The sequence below is a fragment of the Vulpes vulpes genome, chromosome X, assembly GCF_048418805.1.
Source record: "Vulpes vulpes isolate BD-2025 chromosome X, VulVul3, whole genome shotgun sequence".
Taxonomy (NCBI): domain Eukaryota; kingdom Metazoa; phylum Chordata; class Mammalia; order Carnivora; family Canidae; genus Vulpes; species Vulpes vulpes.
In genome coordinates, this window is record NC_132796.1 from 101,034,430 (window position 1) to 101,057,066 (window position 22,637).

The 22,637-nt window shown below is 46.7% G+C and overlaps 1 pseudogene; it reads right to left on the reverse strand.

Moving 5' to 3' along the window:
- Positions 1-15,966: 15,966 nt before the first annotated feature.
- Positions 15,967-16,557, reverse strand: LOC112907868 (small ribosomal subunit protein eS12-like; annotated as a pseudogene).
- Positions 16,558-22,637: the final 6,080 nt, after the last annotated feature.

Sequence of the window (22,637 nt, forward strand, 5' to 3'; positions counted from 1 at the left end):
AACCTGCTTCTCCCTCTGCCCTGTCTCTGCCTCTCTCTCTCTGTCTCTCATGAATAAGTAGATAAAATCTTTTTAAGAAAAAGAAATTTACAAAAAAAAAAGAAAAAGAAATTTACAATTTTATTTTTTATTTTTATTTTTTTTATTTTTTTAATTTTTATTTATTTATGATAGTCACACAGAGAGAGAGAGAGAGGCAGAGACACAGGCAGAGGGAGAAGCAGGCTCCATGCACCAGGAGCCTGACGTGGGATTCGATCCCGGGTCTCCAGGATCGCGCCCTGGGCCAAAGGCAGGCGCCAAACCGCTGCGCCACCCAGGGATCCCTACAATTTTATTTTTTAAATAAATTAATTTTTATTGATGTTAAATTTTATTTTTTAAAACAATTTTTATTAAGTAAACTCCATCCCCCCAACATGGGACTTGAACTCATGACCCCGGGATCAAGAGTTGTATGCTCTACTGACTGAGCCAGCCGGGCACCTTGGAACTTCCAATTTTAGTGGGCAGACAAGACATGTTCCCCAAGAGACAATTGATGGCCTGCAACAGCACGTGTCAAACACCAATGATTAGTCTCATAGGTGTTTGGAGAAAGTTTTCCTTTGACCCTACTTTCTCCATTCAACACACGGAAGCCTTTTCAATGATGTTCCGATTTCTTGCTGGCAACAGCTGCTGCCACTGCCAGTACTTTAGACGTCCTGAGTTCTGCTTAGTTGGGATATTAGGCACAGGGACCAAGGGCAGCCGTGAAAACAGCGATGTCATAAAGGTGGAAGCACTGAACTCTCAGCAGTGCCCAAAGCTGGCTGCACAAGGCTAGAAGTTCTTTTTTTTTTTTTTATTGTTTCACACATTTTATTTTTTAATATATTTATTTTTTATTGGTGTTCAATTTGCCAACATATAGAATAACACCCAGTGCTCATCCCATCAAAGCTAGAAGTTTAATAGGGAATGAGGAGCAGCTGGCCAAGCCACCCCCCCTCCCCCTCCCCCACCCCACCAGACCTGGGTCAGGGCTGCGTCCCTGAGCAGGAGGAAAAGCGGTAAAAACTCCAACCCTACCCCCCCAACACCCGTGAAGAAACACTGCTTCACCACCTGCCTTGCAGCCTTTCGGCTCCTTCTGTGAAGAAACACAGCTACAAACTGCACCACACCCTCTCCATTCACTGCCACATCCCTTCTTTGAATTCCATTTTAAATGTTACTTGACAATTGGGTAAAATCATGTTTCAAAGAATGCACTGGACAACATGCAGCAGGGACCCATTAAAATACTGCTTTGGTATATACAAAAATATCCTCATTTTCACAGATTTAAATACTTCTCAGCTCTCTGCAAAGGACTGCATGACAGATGGTTTCAAAGCGAGTCACATTTACAAACAGCAGACAAAAATATTATTTAGCAGATTCTCTAAGAGTTCTTCTGAGCTGTTCAGAACCAATCTTTTCCCAAGGGCTCTTTTATTCCTAATTTGTGGAGGCCAACAAAAAGGTCTCTCAACTTCCTAGCAACCTCTGCGGGTGGCGTTTCTTGAGTTTGTAGAATATGAGAACCGAAAGCAGGTCTAGAGCTATGAATGTCATTTCAGAAAATACAACCTCGGCCTGAAAAAAATGAATTATTAGCCCATCACAAGCCCCAAGCCACAAATGGGGGAGTCGGAAGGGGAGAGGGGGTTGGGGAGAGAAAGGACAAAAGAGAAGCTGATGGAGGAATTGTCACAGGAGTTATGGACAGGAATCACGTACGCAGCCATTTAGTAAGTTATGCTCCCTCGATTAAGGTCATCAAAACAATGACCGCCTCCTGGACAACTCTGCTTTTAAAGTTTTGGAAAAGATCACATGTCGAGCACATATCATGAAAAGGGAACAAGCCACAGACCTGGCCTGTAATCCAGGAGCATCCACTGTCGGCAGGGACCAGGACATTACCGCCTGAGGCAGGCAGTGCCTGTTAGCTCCAGATAGCCCGTGGTCCTCACCATCAGTGGAGGGGTGAGGTCACCAGGCCCTCTCAGGGTGGGGCCAGGCAACGGGAGATAGCCACAGCAAAGATCTCAAAGGGATAGGAGGCTTGTTAGATAAGCAGAATGCCTTGAACAAAGGTCTCGAGGATGAGAACTTAGAGACAGGCAGAGGGAGGAGAGTGCCCGATGGCCAGCTTGGAGGAAGAATGGAAACAGAGGTAAGGAAGGACAAGTGAGCCAAACCTATGGGGCTGGAGGCACACAGCCCTGTCTGGCTGGACGGAGAATGTTCGGGAATGTTGTGTGACCCATCGGCATATGCTCTCTTACTGTACCCATGAAGACTATCTTTTTTCTCTTCCTGCTAGCCTCACCCTCAAAACCAACAGTATTTACACTGTCTCTAACACGCATTGACGAGGAAAGGAAAAAAGCTGGAGCAGAGCAACAGTATATCTAGCCTGGGTTCTGATGAATAGCACAGTTGTGGATTGTCTGAGTGGAGCCATCCTGCAAGAAGTTAGTGCATTTCATCTTTTACAGTGAAATTTTCCTGTTTATTCCTCCCACTCATGTTCTAGAATTTTATTTATAACACTTTTTGGCCTGCTCTTTAAAATGTGTGTGCGTGCCTCTGGGTGTGAGAGACTGACTGAGCAGCTCAAGTACTCTTATTGGGCTCTGAGCTTCTGGAAAGCAGGCCTCACATACATTCCAAGTATGATAATTATGATCCGTTATGCAGAAGGAGGAGCAAGGTAGACGGTGCCCCTCTGTTCTGGCTGCACCATCTTGCAGAACCGCCTCCAGGCTAATATCCACACAGCCTCGCCTCCCCTTTCGTCCCAGCAAGGCAGCCTGCCTGAAGCTGGACAGACACAACTGGGGTTTGTCCTTTGCTATCCCATGGTCTGGCTTAACTCATTCACTGCTAGAGGGCAATACGATGTACTGGAAAGAACTGTAGATTTGGAATTGGGTAAATTTGTGTTTGGATCTTCTCTCTGCCACTTGGTTCATATGTGATCTTGGGAAAATAATTTCATTTTTCCAGGCTCATTTCCTAATCTGGAAAATGGTATCTTCCTCAAAGGATCGTTGTGAAGATTAAAAGTAACTTTTTTTAAAAAAAAGATTTAAAAAAAAAAAAAAGATTTATTGGGACTCCTGGGTGGCTCAGCGGTTGAGCGTCTGCCTTTGGCTCAGGGCTTGATCCTGGAGTCCTGGGATCGAGTCCCGCATCAGGCTCCCTGCATGGAGTTTCTCTCTCTGCCTGTGTCTCTGCCTCTCTCTTTCTGTGTCTCTCATGAACAAATAAATAAAATCTTAAATAAATCTTTTTATTTTATTTTTTTATTTGAGAAAGCGAGCACAAGTGGAAGGGGTGGAGGCAGAGGGAGAGAAACTCAGGCAGTGGGCGGGGATTGGGGGGATCCGTCAATCTCAGGACCCAGAGATCATGACCTGAGCCAAAACCAAGATTAAGACACCTAACTGACTGCACCACTCAGGTGCCCCAAGATTAAAAGTATTTTGAACACAAAATACACATGACAAATATTAGCTCCTTTCAATCTGGGGGGATTTATTTATTTTTTAAAGTAACCTCCACCCTCAATGTGGGGCTCGAACTCATAATCAATCCCTGAGGTCAAGAGTCCCATGCTCCACTGACTGAGCCAGCCAGGCACCGCAGCTCCCTTCCTTTTTGACCTTGATGTGCCATACCAACTTTCAAAAATCCATTTCAAAACATGCGAAGGAGTGATCTTAATTTCTCCATTGCTCTAAATACTGCTTTCCCCAATTATACCACTGCCTAGCATTTTTGCCAGTATTTTGCTTTAGGGAGATGTGGCTGTGATGATTTATATAGCAGGATCTCACCTGTCCATTCAGAACTTTTTATTCCTTCGGAGGTGTTTTGTTTTGTTTTGTTTTTTCTCTGTGTCCTCTTCAGATTTGTCTCTCACCATCCTGCAGAAGCCCAGGCTGGACCCAGGCCTCTGGGTAAGTTTTTATCACTGCAAAGCGCTGACGTGGATGAATGCTCTCTTGTTTCTGCAGACTGATGCTTCTATAGAACAAAAGACTGATAGTGCGAAATCACATATGTAAAAGTGTCCAGCATAGACTGAGGCTGCAGTAACAAGCAGCTGCTGTTATGATTATTACTACTTCTATTATTATTATAAAGCAGGAAATGATAGGGGAAGATCCTCAAGAGGAAAGCTTTATCATTCCTCTCCTGGCCGGAATGCTGAGTGCCAAATGGGTGCACCTCAAAGGCCTATTCAATCATCTCAGCAAGATATTGAAATACTGCCACCTAAAGTCAATGAAGTCCCCATAAGTTGTCAACTTGATCCTTGAGCCGGGGACCAGAGAGAAAGAGGAGGCTGGCCAGCCTAAAGTTCCTTTTAAAGGCTCCAAACAAAAGGTTAATAAGGAAGTGGAGAGGCCCTTCCTGGAGGGACACAAAGGCAGGACCCTCCCCTCAAGAAACTTAGACTCTCCCCTTGGCTCACTCCTCTCCCTATTATACCCACTTGTATGTTGCTTTGTAAGTGCCCTTAAATCTTTTTTCAAGAGAGTCACTTGGAGATCACTAATTAGGCCTGTAAACCCGTCGGGGACAAGGGCCCCTGGCTTTTACTTCTTTTGTTCCCTGTCGCTCTCACAGCGGCCAGAACAGTACTCAACACAGGCCAGAGCCTCCATAGAAGTTGCTGTCTGACCTTGGGGACTTGGTCAACAGGCTAGATAGAAGCCTCAGCTTAAATTGTGTTAAGTGGCATTCACTGGTGACGGTGGCTGGCTGGCTGGCTGGCTCAGACAGAGCAAAATGAACCACAAAGTGCAAGCATGCCAAGGGCAGTTCAGTGGAGAAAGCCAGGCTGTGAGCAGATGGGGGTGGGGGAGGCGGCGGGGGTGGGGGTGAATCAGTCATCTCCTACAGTAGATTGGAGATAATTACCTCTCCAACACGTGCCCAGATTACCTTCCGTGGCATTGAGTCTTTGACAGCAAAATGCCTGTTAAAAGTGATAGAAGCCAAAGGGAGGGGGAAAGAGGAGGCGGGGGGCGGGATGTGTGCACGAGTGTGTGGATACTTTAAAAACCTGACCTTTTAAGATGTGTTTAATACTGGAACCATCTGATACCTTCTGCGTGCTCCTACCACCACCACAGTAAAGGCACTCGCTCTATGGGGCTTTGTGTGACATCTGCTTCTGGTGGCTAAGGATTCATGGGCCGCATTAGCCAAAGCACAGCATCCTGGCTGACAATTGAAATTCAGGGCAGCCTTTTTGTCTTGAGGCAGAGGAGAGATCACCTGGAGTCAGGAAGGATTCCCGGTAGAACCATATTATGTGATTTAGAGGCTGCCCAGTCTTCTCTTGGGGGCTGGGGAACAGCGCTCCTAAGGCCTGTGGGGGGAAGACAACAGATTGAATTCTCATGGTTCCTGAAGGAGGGACTGGGAACAGAGGGTAGATGTTACAAGGAGGCAGATTTCCACTCTATATAAGGAAGAGCTTTCTAACCCACCAGAGCTGTTAAAATCTAAATGGGTTGTCTGCTAAGGTAATGAGTTCTCCATGTGGGTGAGTGTTTAAGTTTCTGATTTTGTCTCCCTAACCACATATCCTGCCTCTTTGCCCAAATTTGCAAAACCAAAGCCCTAACCGCCCATGATTCAAAGTGACTAACCATGAGACCCTGGCATCCTCACCTCTGTGGCTGTTGGGTCCGCTGCCAGTTGGGGCTCAGAGGATGGGGATTTCTTCCCTCAGAAATTGAAGTTGAGTCTCCTAAACCTGTGTCCTGGAGGAGGCGTGGCTCAGACCCAGTGCTCCTGGGGTGAGTTAGGATGATCCTGCTCTGACCCTGGGGGAGTTGGGCACTCCAGGTGTTGGGCCTTCCTTCTGTTGTTGTACTTTCCAAGTGCCAGGCAGGCCCTCCAGGGCTGAGCCAGCCCAGCCAGGCACAGCTGGAGTATCCCACCTGTTCGGCCCCTCTCCGAGGAGGCGAGTCCATTCTTCTGCCCCAAGGAAGAGCTGCCACCAAGCAAGCTTGGCAAGTAAATACAAGACATTTATAAACTCCAAACCATTTTTCACTGGCTTGCCAGTCCCCTAGAGGTACTCTAAGAGTAAAGGACATGAAATTAGCATTCTTGACCTTTGACCCTACACAAATCATCACTCCCTGAAAGAGTGGCTATTCACAAAGCCAAATTCAGCCATTTGAGCCAGATACACTCAATCTGGAGATGTGTGCTTTGAGAGGCAGATTTGGAGCTATATCTTGAGTGCCATCTAAGTTTTAAGTGTATTCGGCCCTTAAGTGAATATTTATGTTAAAGAAAACATTCGAGACTGTTGAGTGCTACTTGCAATAATAATACTTTACACTTGGGAGAGGGAATCCATATCCATTTACAATTTACAAAGAATTTTCAAGAACCTGGACTTGTTTTTCTTAAAGATTTTATTTATTTATTTGAGAGAGAGCAAGAGTGAGAGAGCACAAACAAGGGGAGCAGCAGAGGGAGAAGGAGAAGGAGATTCCCCTCTGAGCAGGGAGCCTGATGCGAGGCTGGATGCGGGGCTCCATCCCAGGACCCTGAGATCAGGAGCTGAGCCCAAGGCAGACGCTTAACCAGCGGAGCCACCCGGGCGCCCCTCTAGATGCTTCTTTCATCATCCCCACAGCCCGCTGAGATTGATGTTAACATCCCTGTTACATGGATGGAGGAAGAAACAGGCCCTGAGAGGTGCAGGCACCTGCCTGAGGTCACACAGCCACTTTCCGGATACTCATGTGCACTTCACTTCAGCACTCCTGCTGCCCCAGCACTACCCACCAGGGAAGATGGAGGAGACAGATGACACGAGATGCTTTCCCTTTTGGACTGTCTGCGGTTTCCACGCACCATCCTGAGCCAAGGACAGTCTGGAGCTGCTCTGCTCTGCTACCTGTTGTCCTCTTCCCATGTTGACCCCTCCACCCCGCCAGGGACCCCAGGAACACACAGTCTTTAGTGTGCCTGGCTCCCCCTCCCCCATCAGGGACAAGCTGGAGCTCTTATCTGAGAATTCAACCCTCCCCGGAAGCAGGAATCTCTGTGCTAATGTGTTAATCCTCCTATTCAAAAGGTCGCTACTTCCCTACTGTGGGGACCAGCAGCGGTCTATAACCCGCCCCATACAGTATTTCTGTCCTGGGGTGAGCCTTGTTCCAGCCTAATTATAGCACAAAGGGGAGTTTAGACCCACTCATGCACTTGTTTAAATTTACTGGGAGCAAACAGGGCTTGGGGATTTGGAAGGTGGCAATAGGGTCCAGACTTGCAAGTTACTGGAGGCCACGAGATGGCCAGGGCTCTTAGGGAAACCAGGAGGACACGGGAGGGTCGTGCCTGTGTGGCCTAGCCTGAAAGATCCCCTTAAGGGGCAGGAGAGTGTGGGCAAATTACCCTACCCCTTCACTGAGGCCAGGACTGGTGTGCCATGGGAGCCTTTAAAAAAGTTGCCTCCATTGTGGGAACCTTTCTTTCCTGTGTGGGAAAGAACCAGGCTCAGGTTTCAACCAGGCCATTCTGAGAAGGCTGGGGAAAGAAGGGAATGGTGGGAACAGGCCACCAGGCCTTTCGTGTTGATGGGAGGCACCGAGGAGAGGCAATGGTGACCTCCTTCACTACCTGGCTGGGGCTTCCAAGCAACAAAGGCCAGGTGTAGTTAGTTACGGGCACTTGCTCCTACTTTGCTGAACAAATGAACCAGAGGAGAGTATCTGGGAGAGGAGAAATATGTGACATTCTGCTCTCTCCTGCCTCTTCTCAGCAGTGGTGGTGGAGGAGGAGGGGGGAGGGGGAAGGAGGAGGCAGTAGCACCAGTCACTGGACCTGGAAAGCTTCTGATAGGATCAGTGATGGAGGGGAAGGAGCACTGGACTGGGAGTCATAAGGCAGGAATGCCATTTCTTTCAGCCCCTGGCCCTCTGCTGGGGAACTTCACAGCTCTGGTATTCCAGAACTTACCTCTTGAAGAGAGTTTTTAGAGCTTAAAAAACAGGACAGGGTGTGAAACTAGAACACATAGAGGACTCTTCCCCTTGGTGAGTCAAAACTGGGATGCCATGGTGGTTGGGCATGCCATGGTGAGCAGCCTCACCCCCACTGAGGCATTTGTGTCAGGCCACAGATAACCAGCTCTGGCTGCTCCTGAGAGTCTCTGGAGGCCATTGAAGAACACAAGTCTATTGTTGCCCTGTAAGGAGCTTCTGACCAACAGGAGGGCCCAGGGGTGGCTGGCTGGCTCAGTTGGTAGAGTGTTGGACTCTTGATCTTGGGGTTGTGGGTTTGAGCCGCATGTTGGGTGTAGAGATTACTTTAAAAAATGGGGGACCCAGATCCTAATGAGCAAGCTGGGCAGAGTGGGAAAAAATGCACCCAAATGCACCAGTGGTTGTAACGATCTTGAGATTGGGGACAATGAAGTTTTCCATTTTCCTTTATTTTTCCAATTTTTTCACAAAAGTACCTATATCAATTTTTCTAAAAATTGCTTTGCTCAAGGAAAGCTTGCCAGAGGCCATGATCTATGTGGCAATGTGACCGGGGCCTTTACCTTGGAATTGTACTGTCCAATATGCTAACCGTTAGCCACATATAGTTAGTTAAATGTAAATTAATTAATCAAAGAAAAATTTAAATTTCAGCTCGTCCATTGCACTAGCCACATTGCAAGTGCTTAGCAGCCACATGTGCTAGTGGCTACCATACTGGATAGTACAAATATAAAATATTTCCAGCGTCTCAGAAAGTTCTACTGGATAGTACTGCTTTGGAACATCTATGGAAACCGGTTTGAAAGTCAAGGTAATATCAAATGTGTGCTAACAACACAATGGCCTTACTATGGAGACCAAATATCTTTATTTTTTAAAGGATTTTATTTATTTATTCATGAGAGACACAGAAAGAAAGGCAGAGACACAGGCAGAGAGAGGAGAAGCAGGCGCCATGCAAGGACCCCGATGTGGGACTCGATCCTGGGAATCCGGGATTACGCCCTAAACCAAAGGCAGACATTCAACCACTGAGCCAAGACATCCTGAGACCAAATACCTTTATTTTTTTTTCCAAATACCTTTAAAGCATCTACTTAAAGGCATCTTGCTGGCTCAGGCAGTGGAGCATGTGTCTCTTGATCTTGGGGGTGGGGAGTTTGAGCCCCACGTTGGATGTGGAGATTACTTAAAAATAAAATCTTTTTTTTTAAATTTTTTTAAATTTTTATTTATTTATGATAGTCACACACACAGAGAGAGAGGCAGAGATACAGGCAGAGGGAGAAGCAGGCTCCATGCACTGGGAGCCTGACGTGGGATTCGATCCCGGGTCTCCAGGATCGCACCCTGGGCCAAAGGCAGGCGCCAAACCGCTGCGCCACCCAGGGATCCCAAAAATAAAATCTTAAAAAAAAAGCACCTACTTGGAATCTTTTGCTTATAATAATGGATTGCTCCATTTTATTTTCTCGTATTTATTCAAAAAGGTGAACTCAATCTCTTTGGGCAACACTTTGTTAGTTGTTACTGTTATTGCATGAATAAAAGTCATAGAACGGTCATTCCTGAAAGCAGGCTCTCACTGCTTTTAAGATAGTAGCTAGCCTTGGCACATCCTTCTGGATCCCAGCTTTTGCTCTCATTCTAGAAGACAAGCAGTCCATTCCAGAGGCCACTATTTTGCGGGATGGGTGAGATCTCCTGAGAGATCTTGTAATGCCTGATAGGATTCCAAAGCTAATTGTTGCCCCTACACCTTGCTCACAGAAAACTAGACCTTATTGTGGCGGTGGAGGCAGGAGGCAGAGTGGAGGTGGGATGGAGGGGTGGGACATAGGAAGAAATCCAGGCAACGGTGACATGTGACTATTATCCTGGTGTTTCTACAAAATAAAAAAGAAATCCTCCTTCTTTGGAGATCGGGAGCCCCCAGATATCCTAGTCTTTCCCTCTGAGCCCTCTCCGAAGAGAAAACACCCTTACTGAATGGACTCTTGCTGTTGTCTCACCCATTAAAAACTCCCGGGGGTAGCTTAAATGTCATTAGCTGGGCTAGGCTACTCTGGCCAGGCACCATGCCAGGCACCAGGGACTCAGGAATGACTAAAACTCAGTCCTTGACCTCAAGGAAATCATGCTTGAGCAGGAGACACAGACTCCTAAGCAGTGTATTTTATTTTATTTTATTTTTTTTTTAAGCAGTGTATTTTAATCCTGTATGCTAGGTGCTATACACAGACACTTACAGGGTACCAGGGGAGCAGAGAAAACGGAATGCAATGCTCTGCATGCAGAAATGAGAGAAGGTTCCTGGAGAAGATGCCTTGAGGACTAGATAAAAGATGAGCAGAAAGAGGCACCTGGGTGGTCCAGTCAGTTAAGCATCTGACTCTGGGTTTTGGCTCAGGTTGTGATCTCAGGGTCCTGGGATGGAGCTCTGAGTTAGGCTCTGAGCTCAGTGTGGAGTCTGCTTGAGACTGTTTCTCCCTTCCCTATCCGCCCCTCTCCAGTGAGTGCGTGCTCTCTCTCTGTCCCTCTAAAGTAAATAAGTAAATCCTTGGAAAAAAAAAAAAAAAGATGAGTAGAAGTTCACCAGCCAAGAAGGTGTGAGAGGTGGGTGTTCAAGGGAGAAGCGTGGAGCCATCTGACATCTGGCCTTGGGGCGTGGGGAGCAAAGATTGGAAACATAAGTCTCCAGCACAGGGCAGAGGTGGATAGGAGTAGGGGGACACCTGACTGATGGGGGTCGGCATAGCAGGCCACAGAGGACCCTATGTGGAGTTTGGACTTGATTTTTATAACAATGGGAACCTCCTAGACGGCATACTAGCAAGAATGGACTAGAGGGGAGTAAGTCTGGGCAGAAAAAGCCAGTGGAGTGTCAGGATCTGCTTCTATTCCCAAGACACTTACTGGAATCACTCACTCAAGGTCACTCAGGTTCCAACCCAGTTCTATCTGTCTCTACAGCACATTCCATTGTCCCTGAGCATGTACCCCAGGAAATAGCCTAGGAATTAGCCAAGAGACTAATTTCCACTTATTTAACTGGTTTATACAAATAACACAAGGTGCAAGGCACAGAAATATACGGAAGAATAAAGCATGGCCACTACCCTTAACTCTCCCGCTTTTTAAATAACCCAGAGGGGCACTTGGGTGGCTCAGCCGGTTGAGCATCTGACTCTTGATTTCAGCTGGGATCATGATCTCAGAGTTCAGGGTTGTGAGATCAAGCCCAGCATTGGGCATGGAGCCTGCTTAAGATTCTCTCTCCTCCTCTTCCCCTCCTCACTCTGTGCTCGTGCTCTCTCTCTCTCAAAAAAAAGAAAAAAAAACCCCAGCATTTAAATAATCTAGAAATATATCACAGGGTTTGATCATAACTTAAACAGCAGTGAATGTGGCACTACTCTAAGACATCTAACATCTAAACATATTTAGAATTATAAGGACTTCTAACAATAACTTTGGTAATACAAAAACCTTTCGATGTTTAGATCTTCTGATTTGCCCAGAGAAGTGAGCATATAACCAGAAATCCGTTAGCCATGGCCTTGGGCATATTCCTTCCTCTGAAAAATGAGGACAGATCTAACAGTGCTTCTACATTTGACAAGGCTATGCTAGAAAGTTTACTATCGAGTCCCATTAACTATTTCCATATACACTCATATATATGCAAGACATTCCGCCTTTATATTTTTTTTCTTAAAAAAAAAAAAAACTCCCCTTACTCTATTTCTCAGGAGGATTTGGTTCTCTTTCCCCCTATGATTTCCAGAACATTTCAAAACTCTTCAAATGAAAATATGCGAGTCATGACTTGTGGGTTGCAAGTTAGGACTTGTGGGGACAGTTAGGGGGAGGGCAAACTGTGAGATCTGCCAGCAATTGTTTTCTCTCTTGATTCGAACGAAGGAAAAGATCATGTTATTTATACAGCATAAGGTTCCAGATTTTCAGGAATGAAATCTGAGCCCAGCATGTCAACATATTGGTCTGGTCTGTCTTGGAATCTACAGTAGATGGATTTCTTTGTGCTGGGAAACATTAGGAAGGTCAATATTCTTTTCTGATTTTTTTTTTCTTTTAAGAAAAGAGTTCATTCTCACACTCTAAAGTGGTGGTATTAGATATCATCCAGATAATACGCTCAATGGTGGTGCCGACTTCAGTTTCAAATATAAAGCCTCAGGGCAAACAGCTTTTATGTATTCAGTTACATGTTCTTTACTTTACAGATAATGTTTTTCCACAAATACTCCCAGCCTGGGAGGAGATACAGAAGTGAACAATCCCATGAAATAAAAATAATAGTGACGTTAATAACAGTGAGTCCCAAATCGCAAAGCAGCCAGGAGGCACCCGGACCGGGGCTTCCCAACCAGGGGAACCTGAGAGAAGCAGGTTGGGCAGAGGCCGCGGGCGGGGCGGTGGTGGGAAGAGCGGCTGGGTCCGGGACCACAGGACGGGGCTTGGAGCTCCGGCCTCTTTCTGATCAGCTCTGCAGCAAGGCGGAATCCTCACCCTCAGCCTCGATGGCTTTCAGTTTTCTCATCCGCAAAAGAGGGGGGTTGGCCTGGATCTAGAAGAAAGGACCCAGGAGCCCAGGACAGCCCGAGGCCTGCCCCCTGGCTCTGCCCCCGGCCAGAGTGGAACCCTGAACAGTTAAGTCTCTGGGCGGCGTTCCCCTCCCCCCACCTGTAAAGTCAAGGACAATAAGACTTTCCAGATTGAGGTTCACTGAGGATGAAAGGGATCGTGTTTTTACAGCGTCTGGCACGTAGTAGGCAGCACTCGCAAGGGACACCCAAGCTCCTCTCCCGCTCCCTCTGGAAGTCCCTTCCAGCGCCCGAACACCGTGGCCCCAATCCAGATCTTTTGTCTCCCCACTCCAGTCCGTGCCTTCGCAAAGGCCCTCATTCCCCGTCTCGGCAGGGGCACACACACCTGAATTGCTTCTTTCAGTTTTCCAAACGCCACTAAAACTTGCTCCTCGCGAAGTATTTGCCCCCCTTGGGCATATCCCGAAGCGCCGCCGCACTTTCTGGCTTCCCGGACTCCGCTTCCACTTCCCTCCTCCCCCCTCCCCTTCTCCCTCCCCGCCCCCCTCCCCCGGCGGCGGCGGGCGACCCCGACAGCCCCGGCACCGAGCGTGGCCTCCCACTTCCGCCCCTCCAGGTGTTTCGGGGTAGGCCGGCGATTTAGCTTGCGTTTCCCACGTAGGAAGGACTCAGACCCGGCCCATCTTCCGGGAGCTGGCCTGGGGATTAGCAGATCCCAAAATAGGGTCCCCTGGGGGGTTGGTTTGTTGGCGGTTTGACTGACGTGGCCCCGGGGGAGAGGGCTGCTGCCTGGTGGTCCTTCTTTGGGAAGGGAGCTCCTGGTCCGGAATTCCTGAATTCCAGGGAGGCTTCAGATACATGTTTATAAAAGTAACATATATAATTTACATATATTTATAACAGTATTATAACCACATTAGAAGACCTTTGAAAAGCACAGCAAAAGAAAAACCCCTCCCCATTTGTAATTACAACTCCCAAACGCAGAAGCCCCTAGGATTTTGCTGTGTGCTCCTTCGGTTGGGTTCTTTGAATCCTTTCCCAAAGCTTTTGTTAGTTCTACATTCTCTCTCTCTCTCTCTCTCTCTCTCTCTCTCACACACACACACACACATTTTTTGTACCTTGCTTTTCACACTGTAAACTTTTCTAGGTAGATCCTTCATAATCATTATTTTAGTAACTGCAAACTACACCTAGGGGATTCAATAGGACGGATTTTACGGATTTTCTTGTTGGCCCTTTGGGTGGTCTCCAATGTTCTTCTGTTGTAGGCAACACTACCATGAATGTGTATTAGCTTGACACCTTTCCACCCAAATTTCTTACCATTTCCTTAAAGTCACCTCGAAATTGAAACAGGTCAATGAGCATGAACTTGTTCGTGGTTCCATCGCTCTTCCCCGGATGCTTTGCAAAGGATGGAACCAATATCCACTCTGACCTACTGCAGGTGAGCATCCTCTCATCCCACGGGTCCCAGTGCGCTCTATCATCTATTACTGGTTTTGTCTGTTTTTTAAGCAAGCCTTCTTGAAGTGAGTGGGATTTGAATGAAGAAAGATGGCTTAGTGAATAAAGCCTGGGAGGTTGTCCCATCAGGATTTTCAGAGAGCTGGGGTGAGGGGAAGAAATGGATGACAGTGCTTGGTGGGGAGGAAGGGAAGGGGTAGTGAGGGATGAGTTTAGGGGGGAAAAAGAACAGTGCCACTCCCCCTCCAAGTTGCTGGTGCGAGAAAGATGGATTCAGAAGCAGCACTTTGGACCAGTTAAAAGCAACAGAGCCTGGGCTCCAGGCACAAAATCAGCATCAAAGATTTGGTGAAGGGATGAAAGAGAAGTGAACTTTGGATTATAGGAACGACACAGTCTATCAGATACAATAGGGGAAGGAGTCCCGCACTCTCTCATTTATTGAATACTTTCCCCATGCCCACTTTTGGGAGGCTATCTCTTTTTTTTTTTAATTATTTTTTATTGGTGTTCAATTTACCAACATACAGAAAAACACCCAGTGCTCATCCCGTCAAGTGTCCACTTCAGTGCCCGTCACCCATTCCCCCCCACCCCCTGCCCTCCTCCCCTTCCACCACCCCTAGTTCATTTCCCAGAGTTAGGAGTCTTTATGTTCTGTCTCCCTGATATTTTGGGAGGCTATCTCAATGGATAATAACCCGAGGAGAGACGTAGTATCATTATACTCATTGTACAGATGTAGAAACTATCTGAGGGGTTCAGTGTCTCAGCCAAGGCCGCATATGTATATCCCAAGTGGCAGAAAAGAGGATTCAAAACCATGCCTTCCTACTTCAAACCTAGGGCCTTCGGGTTCAAGAACAAGATCTGGACAAAGGACAGAGGAGAAACAGCATTTATCTAGATTAGGAGAAAGATCAATGGCCAAGAGACCAATGGCTCAACATCCCCAAATTCTTTTGGGAGTGGGGGCCAAGGGCTGCCAGAATTCCAGCCTGAGTTTGAACAGTTGTCCCTGAAGACTGCTGAGCAAGGCCTAGCAAGGATTCTGATTCCTAAATCCTCAGCTATTTGAAGGCCCCATGTCTCAGAGTTTCTCCACTGTCTCATTCAGGGTGGCATCATCTCCTCTTAGGCCTAGCATAGTGACTGTGAGATGGGAGATAGCAAGGATTTCTGTTGGCCCAAACATGCTTTCCTCTCCTCTAGATCAATGAGAGAATGTGTCTCCTGCTCAATTTCAAGTACCTCCTCTTTCTCTCCAAATTAAAAGAGAAACCGTGTGGGCTTAGAGGGTTTGTAGTAGACAAAGCCAGTTAAGTTTTTTTTTAGAAATTATATTTTATTATTTAAAAAAATAATCTCTACGCCCAATGTGAGTCCTGAACTCACAACCCTGAGATTGAGAGTCACTCCCTCCACTGACTCAGCCAGCCAGGTGCCCCTCTTTCTCTCTCTCTCCCTCTTTATTTATATCATATAAATATAAAAGATAATAATTATATATTTTTTAAGTGAGAGGTTTTGGGGTTTTTTTTTAGGACTTTATTTATTATTCACAAGAGACACACAGAGAGAGAGGCAGCGACACAGGCAGAGGGAGAAGCAGGCTCCATGCAGGGAGCCCGATGTGGGACTTGATCCCAGGACTCCGGGATCACGCCCTGAGCCAAAGGCAGACTCTGAACCGCTGAGCCACCCAGGCGTCCCAAGATAATAATTTTATATCATATAAATATATAGAGAGAAATAATGGAAGGAAATATTCCCAAACATTAGCATCAACGTGGTATGTTGCTGGATGGTGGTATTGTAGCAAATTTTAGATTTTTTTTTGAGGAACAAAAGCCAACTTTTTAATTTATTCGTTTCTTGCATTGGAAGTATTCCTCAATGACATCCTTGGCCTGAGACTCTTTGCCATAGTCCTTAACTATAACACAGTTGCGAGGGATCCCTGGGTGGTGCAGCGGTTTGGCGCCTGCCTTTGGCCCAGGGCGCGATCCTGGAGACCCGGGATCGAATCCCACATCGGGCTCCCGGTGCATGGAGCCTGCTTCTCCCTCTGCCTGTGTCTCTGCCTCTCTCTCTTTCTCTCTGTATGACTATCATAAATAAATAAAAATTAAAAAAAAAAAACACAGTTGCGAGCAACCACTTTGCAGGGGGTTCTCGCTCTGTGTCAGGTTTACAGAGGCCTACTCTCTCCCCTCATTTCTTGTTGTCATCAACCTTAATTAGGTTGATTTGGTGTTCAGCACAAAGGGCCTCCACCAACTTGACATACACAGGCTCATCATAGTTGGATGCAAGCACACAAAGGTGGGCTTGGCCTTGTCTAAGGCTCTGGCAGCTTCGCAAATTCCTGGTGCTAGGCCATCATGGATGAGGGCGGTCTTCAGCACCTCTTGTAAAGCAGTATTAATGTCCATTACACCTGTAGCAGCAGTGCCGTGGTAAGGGGTGGAGCTCAATCTTGAATACACTGGAGCCTCTGATTTCTAAACTGCTTTCCTGTGTTTTTCAAAAATTCCCATAACAAGGACGATTTTCTTTGATATTTGGAAAAATAGTTAAGAAAACAGTAAGGTGTTCTTTTTTTTTCAGATTTTCAACACATTTCATTTTATCAATAAAAAGATTAATAATAAAAATAAATTTACTGACTACTGTGTCTTGAATTTTGAGCAGAAATTTAAAGTATTTTCTATATCAACCTTAGGATATAACCCTTGTATTTGTGTGATTTCTTTCTAGTCTTTTATAGTTGTCTATTGTCTTGATACCCAGAATATGATAAAACTTTTACATTCATTATCTAATTTCATGTACACAAGAATGTTAATATGCCATATCATGGCTATCTTGAAAATATATTCTGAATTCAGTCATTTCTCTACACCTCCTGTCATGACCCTAGTCCAAGCAGCTGTAACCTCTCACCTAGACCACCTTCATAACCCTGTACGGGTCTCCTGCTAAAACCAGCTCTACTCCCTTGAGTCCTAATCTCTTCAGTGCCTAAAGGCACTTTCCTTATTTTTTAAAAAAGATTTTATTTTTTTATTCGAGAGAGAGAGAGAGGCAGAGACACAGGCAGAGGGAGAAGCAGGCTCCATGCAGGGACCCCAATGTGGGACTCGATTCTGGAACCCCAGGATCACGACCTGAGCCAAAGGCAGATGCTCAACTGCTGAGCCACCCAGGCATCCCTTCATTTTTTTTCTTTTAAATTGCATCAGACCAAAATTCTGCTCAAAATATTTTTTTTTCACAGTAAGAGTCGTTTATTTAAAATGTGGTTTATTAAGGACCATCTAGGGGATCCATCACCTAGCCTATTTTTTTAAATTTATTTATTTATGATAGAGAGAGAGAGAGAGAGAGAGAGAGAGAGAGGCAGAGACACAGGCAGAGGGAGAAGCAGGCTCCATGCACCAGGAGCCTGATGTGGGATTGGATCCCGGGTCTCCAGGATCGCGCCCTGGGCCAAAGGCAGGCGCTAAACCGCTGCGCCACCCAGGGATCCCACCTGGCCTATTTTTATTTACCTAGCATCTTTTTATTTACCTGTTATATTTTTATTTAGCATTTAAAATGTGCCTGGCTGGAACTAGGCACGGGGGGTTGGGAGATTCATAGGGAAGTGTGTAACTGTCTCATTGAGTGCCTGTTATTTACATAGTACATTTTTATTTATTTATTTGTAAGATTTTATTTATTTATTTGAGAGAGCATGAGCAGGGGTGGGGAGGGCAGAAGAAGAGAAGCAGACTCCCCACTGAGCAGGGAGCCTGGCTCCATCCCAGGACCCTGAGATCATGACCTGAGTCCAAGGAAAGAGGCTCAACTGACTGAGCCAGCCAGGTGCCCCTAACCAGGTACATTTTTGATATTTACTCATTTCATCTTCCAACAATCCTGGAAGGTAGGTTTTCACTACTACTAGTAATACAGGTGACCTCACAGGCTTCTAGAGACTGTGCCATGGCTCAAAGACCATACAGTAAGTTAGTGGAAATTCTGGGCCTGGAAGGCAGGTCCGCCTACTTCAAAGCTTGTGCTCATTATATACCATTTTTCTACCATAATATATACACTCATACAGTAGGATTCCTGGCCTTTTAACCCTTACAGTCTAGTTGATGATAAGACAAACCCATATTGCAATACCCAGCAGTAGCTAGTTACGGACACTCATCACTGAAGTCCTTTGTGGATCCCAGCTGGAAATTCCACCTCCTGAGTGTTTCGGAAGGTTGCTGTGGGCTGCAGTGAATTTGGCTTTGATTGACCCCAGCCTGGCCTCGGAAGCCTTTATGCTTTGCTATGGCCAAGTTTTTCTGCTTTGCCCAAGTCCGGAACCACCATCGCAGTCCCAGCTCATCAGATTGCAAATGTAGGTTTTATTCCAGTCTGTCTTTAACAATCAAGGTGGGGTTTCTCCAACTTGAATGCACATACCAATCACCTGGGGATCTTATTAAAATGCAGATTCTGATTGAGTAGGTGTGGGGGTGGGGGCTGGGAGTCTGCATTTTTTTTTTTTTAATAGCAAGACTTTAACATTTTTTAAATTTATTTTTAAAGTAAGCTGGATTCCCAATGTGGGGCTTGAACTCAAGACTCCTAGATCAAGAGCCAGTTAGGTGCTCCTGGGAGTCTGCATTTCTAGTAAGTTCCCAGGTGATGCTGATAATTCTAGTGTGAAGGTTGGGTAGCTGATACTAAATGGAATTACATGACCCAGACCCCGACCTCAGTCCTGTCCTGAGCCCCAGGGAGAGCACTGAGCTGCTCTTTACCACCCGAGGGCGAGAGGAAGAGCCCCCAGCCCTGAACTGCAGAGGGAGGGGCTTCCCTTCTCTGAGCCTTCTCCCAGTCGAAGGGCAAGTGGTTGTCCAGGTTCCAGCTGGGGCTGAAAAGGCAGCCCTGTCCTAGGGTCCCAGGAAAGATGCCCTGGCTCACTGTGGGCTCCCTGTAGGGCCAGACCTACTCTGCCAGTCCCTCTTCCGCCTGTGGCCACTGCCACCAGGCCACAGACAAGGGCAAGGAGGCCCACTCCTCCCTTTTGCATCTTGGGGAAGCACTTCCTGTCCCTCAGGCTGGTTGGGCTCTGTGCCAGGTGCCCAGCTGGGCCCCTGGCCTTTCTCTTGACATCTTCAGCTACCTGCCTGGGTGGTCGTGTCCTGGACCTGCCTGGCAGCAGGGGCCTGGCCCTGGTGAGTCTCTGAAGCCCCTTATAGCGCTGTGAGTCAGACCTCCGGAGGGCCCCATGGCCCTGGGCCAGGGGCAGGCAGCCTTGCTGGGACCAAAGAGGGAGATCAAGGCTGCGTGGATATTAGCCCAGGAGGCGGTTCTGCAAGATGGTGCAGCCAGAACAGAGGGCACCGTCTACCTTGCTCCGCCTTCCGCATAATGGATCATAATAATCATACTTGGAATGTATGTGAGGCCTGCTTTCCAGAAACTCGGAGCCTGATAGAGCATTGAGTACTCCTTTTGCTAGTCTGACAATCATCCATAATTTGTTTCTGTGCGAAATGGTTTCCAGTTCCCAAACTGCCCGACTGCATGCTGGGAACTGGCTGCAGAGACAGGAAGAGAAGCAGCGAGAGGTAGAACCCACTAAGAGCCAGAGGAACTGTTCAGAGAATGTGTTAATAGGAGTTCAGAGGAGGGAGGGAGGTCCCGGACCCGGGCATTGGGAGACCTCCTGGGGCAGGGGAGTGAGAACTGTGCCTCTCAGGACGAATAGGACTTTGGTAGGGGGCAGTAAAGGGGTGCCTCCTCCTGAGGCTAGAACAGTTCTCACTGCACAGGCCTGGAGAAATGGTTAAGGCACTCATTCTGCCTGGAGTCAAGGGATGTTGGTCCAGGTGGGATAACCAATGGAGCTAATGTAGGGGGGTAGGAGGGGTTAGGGAGGAGGAGAAGAGGCACAATTTATCATCGGTGCTGTGGGCCAGGCTCATTACCTCCACAACCTCTATTCCTCAGAGGAGCCTCTATTGCTTAGATGAGGAGATAGCTTCACAGAGGTTAAGTGAGGCTCTTATGAGCCACCCCCTCCCCACCGTTGCTAAGTGCTAGAATCAGGATTTTTTAAAAAATATTTTATTTATTTATTTGACAGGGAGAGAGAGAGGGAGGACAAGCAGGTGGAGCAGCAGGCAGAGGGAGAGGGAGAAGCAGACTCCCTCCTGAGCAGGGAGCCCGATGAGGGCCTCGATCCCAGGACTCCAGGATCATGACCTGAGCCGAAGGCAAATGCTTCATTGACTGAACCACCCAGGCACCCCTAGAATCAGGATTTGAATCCAGGTCTATGTGGGTGTTTCCTTGACATTGTGTCTTCTTACTCCTGCACGTGTCCCTGACTCCTATGTGGGACCTAAAAATGCCCATGGAAGTCCGTGTTTCTGAAAATAGTCCAAAGGCCACCTGGCCCAGACCCTTGAAAAGTCAGAGGCCATGGTGACTCTCAGAGTTTCTTAGGGCTACCGTAAGAAATTATCACCAAGTGGAAGGCTCAAGACAATTTGAATGTGTTCTCTCAGTTCCAGAAGCCAGGAATCTGAAATCAAGGTGCCAGCAGAGCTATCTTCCTCTGAAGCCTTTAGAGGAGTATCCTGGGGTGTTAGGCCTCTCCAGAGAAACAAAACCAATAGGGTATATACTTTCTCTATGGAGAGAGAGAGAGATTTATCATAAGGGATATGAAGGCTGGGGTGCCCTAGGTGGCTCAGTCGGTTAAGTGTCTGCCTTTGGTTCACATCATGATCCCAGAGTCCTGGGATAGGCCTCACATTTGGCTCTGCTTAGTGGGGAGTCTCTTTCTCCCTCTGTGCTTGCGTTCTCGTGCTCTCTCGCTCTCTCAAAATAAATACATAAAACCTTTTTTTAAAAAAAAGAATCTGAAGGCTGGCAAGTCCAAAATCTACAAGGTGGGCTGGCAGGCTGGAGACCCAGGAGAACTAATGTTCCAGTTTGAGGCTAATGTCTCAGATCATCAAGTCGAAAGTCAGTCTGCTGAACTATTTTGCTGGGAGTGGGGGTGAGATCACCTTTTTATTTTATTCTGGCCTTTTTAAAAAGATTTTATTTATTCATTCATGAGAGACACACAGAGAGAGGCAGAGGGAGAAGCAGGCTACCTGTGGGAAGCCTGATGCTGTGCTTGATCCCAGGACCCCGGGATCACTACCTGAGCCAAAGGCAGATGCTCAACCACTGAGTCACCCAGGTGCCCGTATTCTGGCATTCAACCGGTTGGATGAAGCCTGCCTACCTTATGGAGGGCAGTCTGCTTTACCTAAAGCCCTCTGATTTAATGTTAACATCATCTAAAATATCCTTACAGCAACACTCCAAGTAGTAATATTTGGCCAAATATCTGGGTATCCTATGGCCCAACCAAGTTTACACTTCGAATTAACCATCATACCTTCCTTGCCTCTTCCAGCTCCTGGTGGCTTTAAGCATTCCTTATCTTAGGGCTGCATGATTCCAATCTCTGATTCCATCTTCACATAGCTTTTTTCCTATGTGTCCTGTCCCAAATCTTCCTCTGTGCCACCTGTTACAGGATTTAGGGCCCATCCTAAATCTACGATGATCTCATTTCAAGATCCTCAGCTTAATTACATATGCCAAGACCCTTTAGCCAAGTCAGGTCATAATCACAGTTTCTGGAGGTTAGGACATGGACACATATTGTGGGGCAACTATTCAGCCCATGAAACTGGTATTGCCTCTTGGAAATGTGAGGAGTTGTGCTGGCATGGCCACTTCCTAGCTTCAGGTAAAAAACAAAGCAAAACCCCCAAACTGAAGACTTGAGACCATTAATAATCCTAGTGAAGGAGGTAAATCGGCCACCATGTGGGGGTGCATATTTTAAGTGTTATGTCATGTGGGGGGGCAGGAAATGTTGTTGCCCACTCAGGAGAGCTGCCTGGCCCATCCCGATGTGAAGTGAGGAGGAAGATGCCCAGAGAACCTTTGACATTTTCTTTCAAAATGTATTTTCTTTATATTTACAATACATTTGTGGTTTATTTCACACACAGCTTTCCCACAATGGCCAGATATAAAAGGTTTTATATCTTCAACTTTTTATTATGCAAACATTTAACATTATAAAGAATTTGAAAGTGGAAAGATAAATAACTCCTAATCTTTCTGCCCTGATATAACTGATTTCTGTTCTTTATATTCCCTTTCATTATTGTCCACATATGTCTTAGCTCCTTTGTGAAGTCTTCTCTTGCTTTTCAGCAGGCTTTAATGTTCCTTCTGCCCTCCAAAAGCAGTTTGTAGATTAGAACACTTCACTTTTTCTTTTTAAGATTTTTTTTTAAATTTTTATTTATTTATGATAGTCATACAGAGAGAGAGAGAGGCAGAGACACAGGCAGAGGGAGAAGCAGGCTCCATGTACCAGGAGCCCAACGTGGGATTCGATCCTGGGTCTCCAGGATGGCGCCCTGGGCCAAAGGCACGCGCCAAACCGCTGCGCCACCCA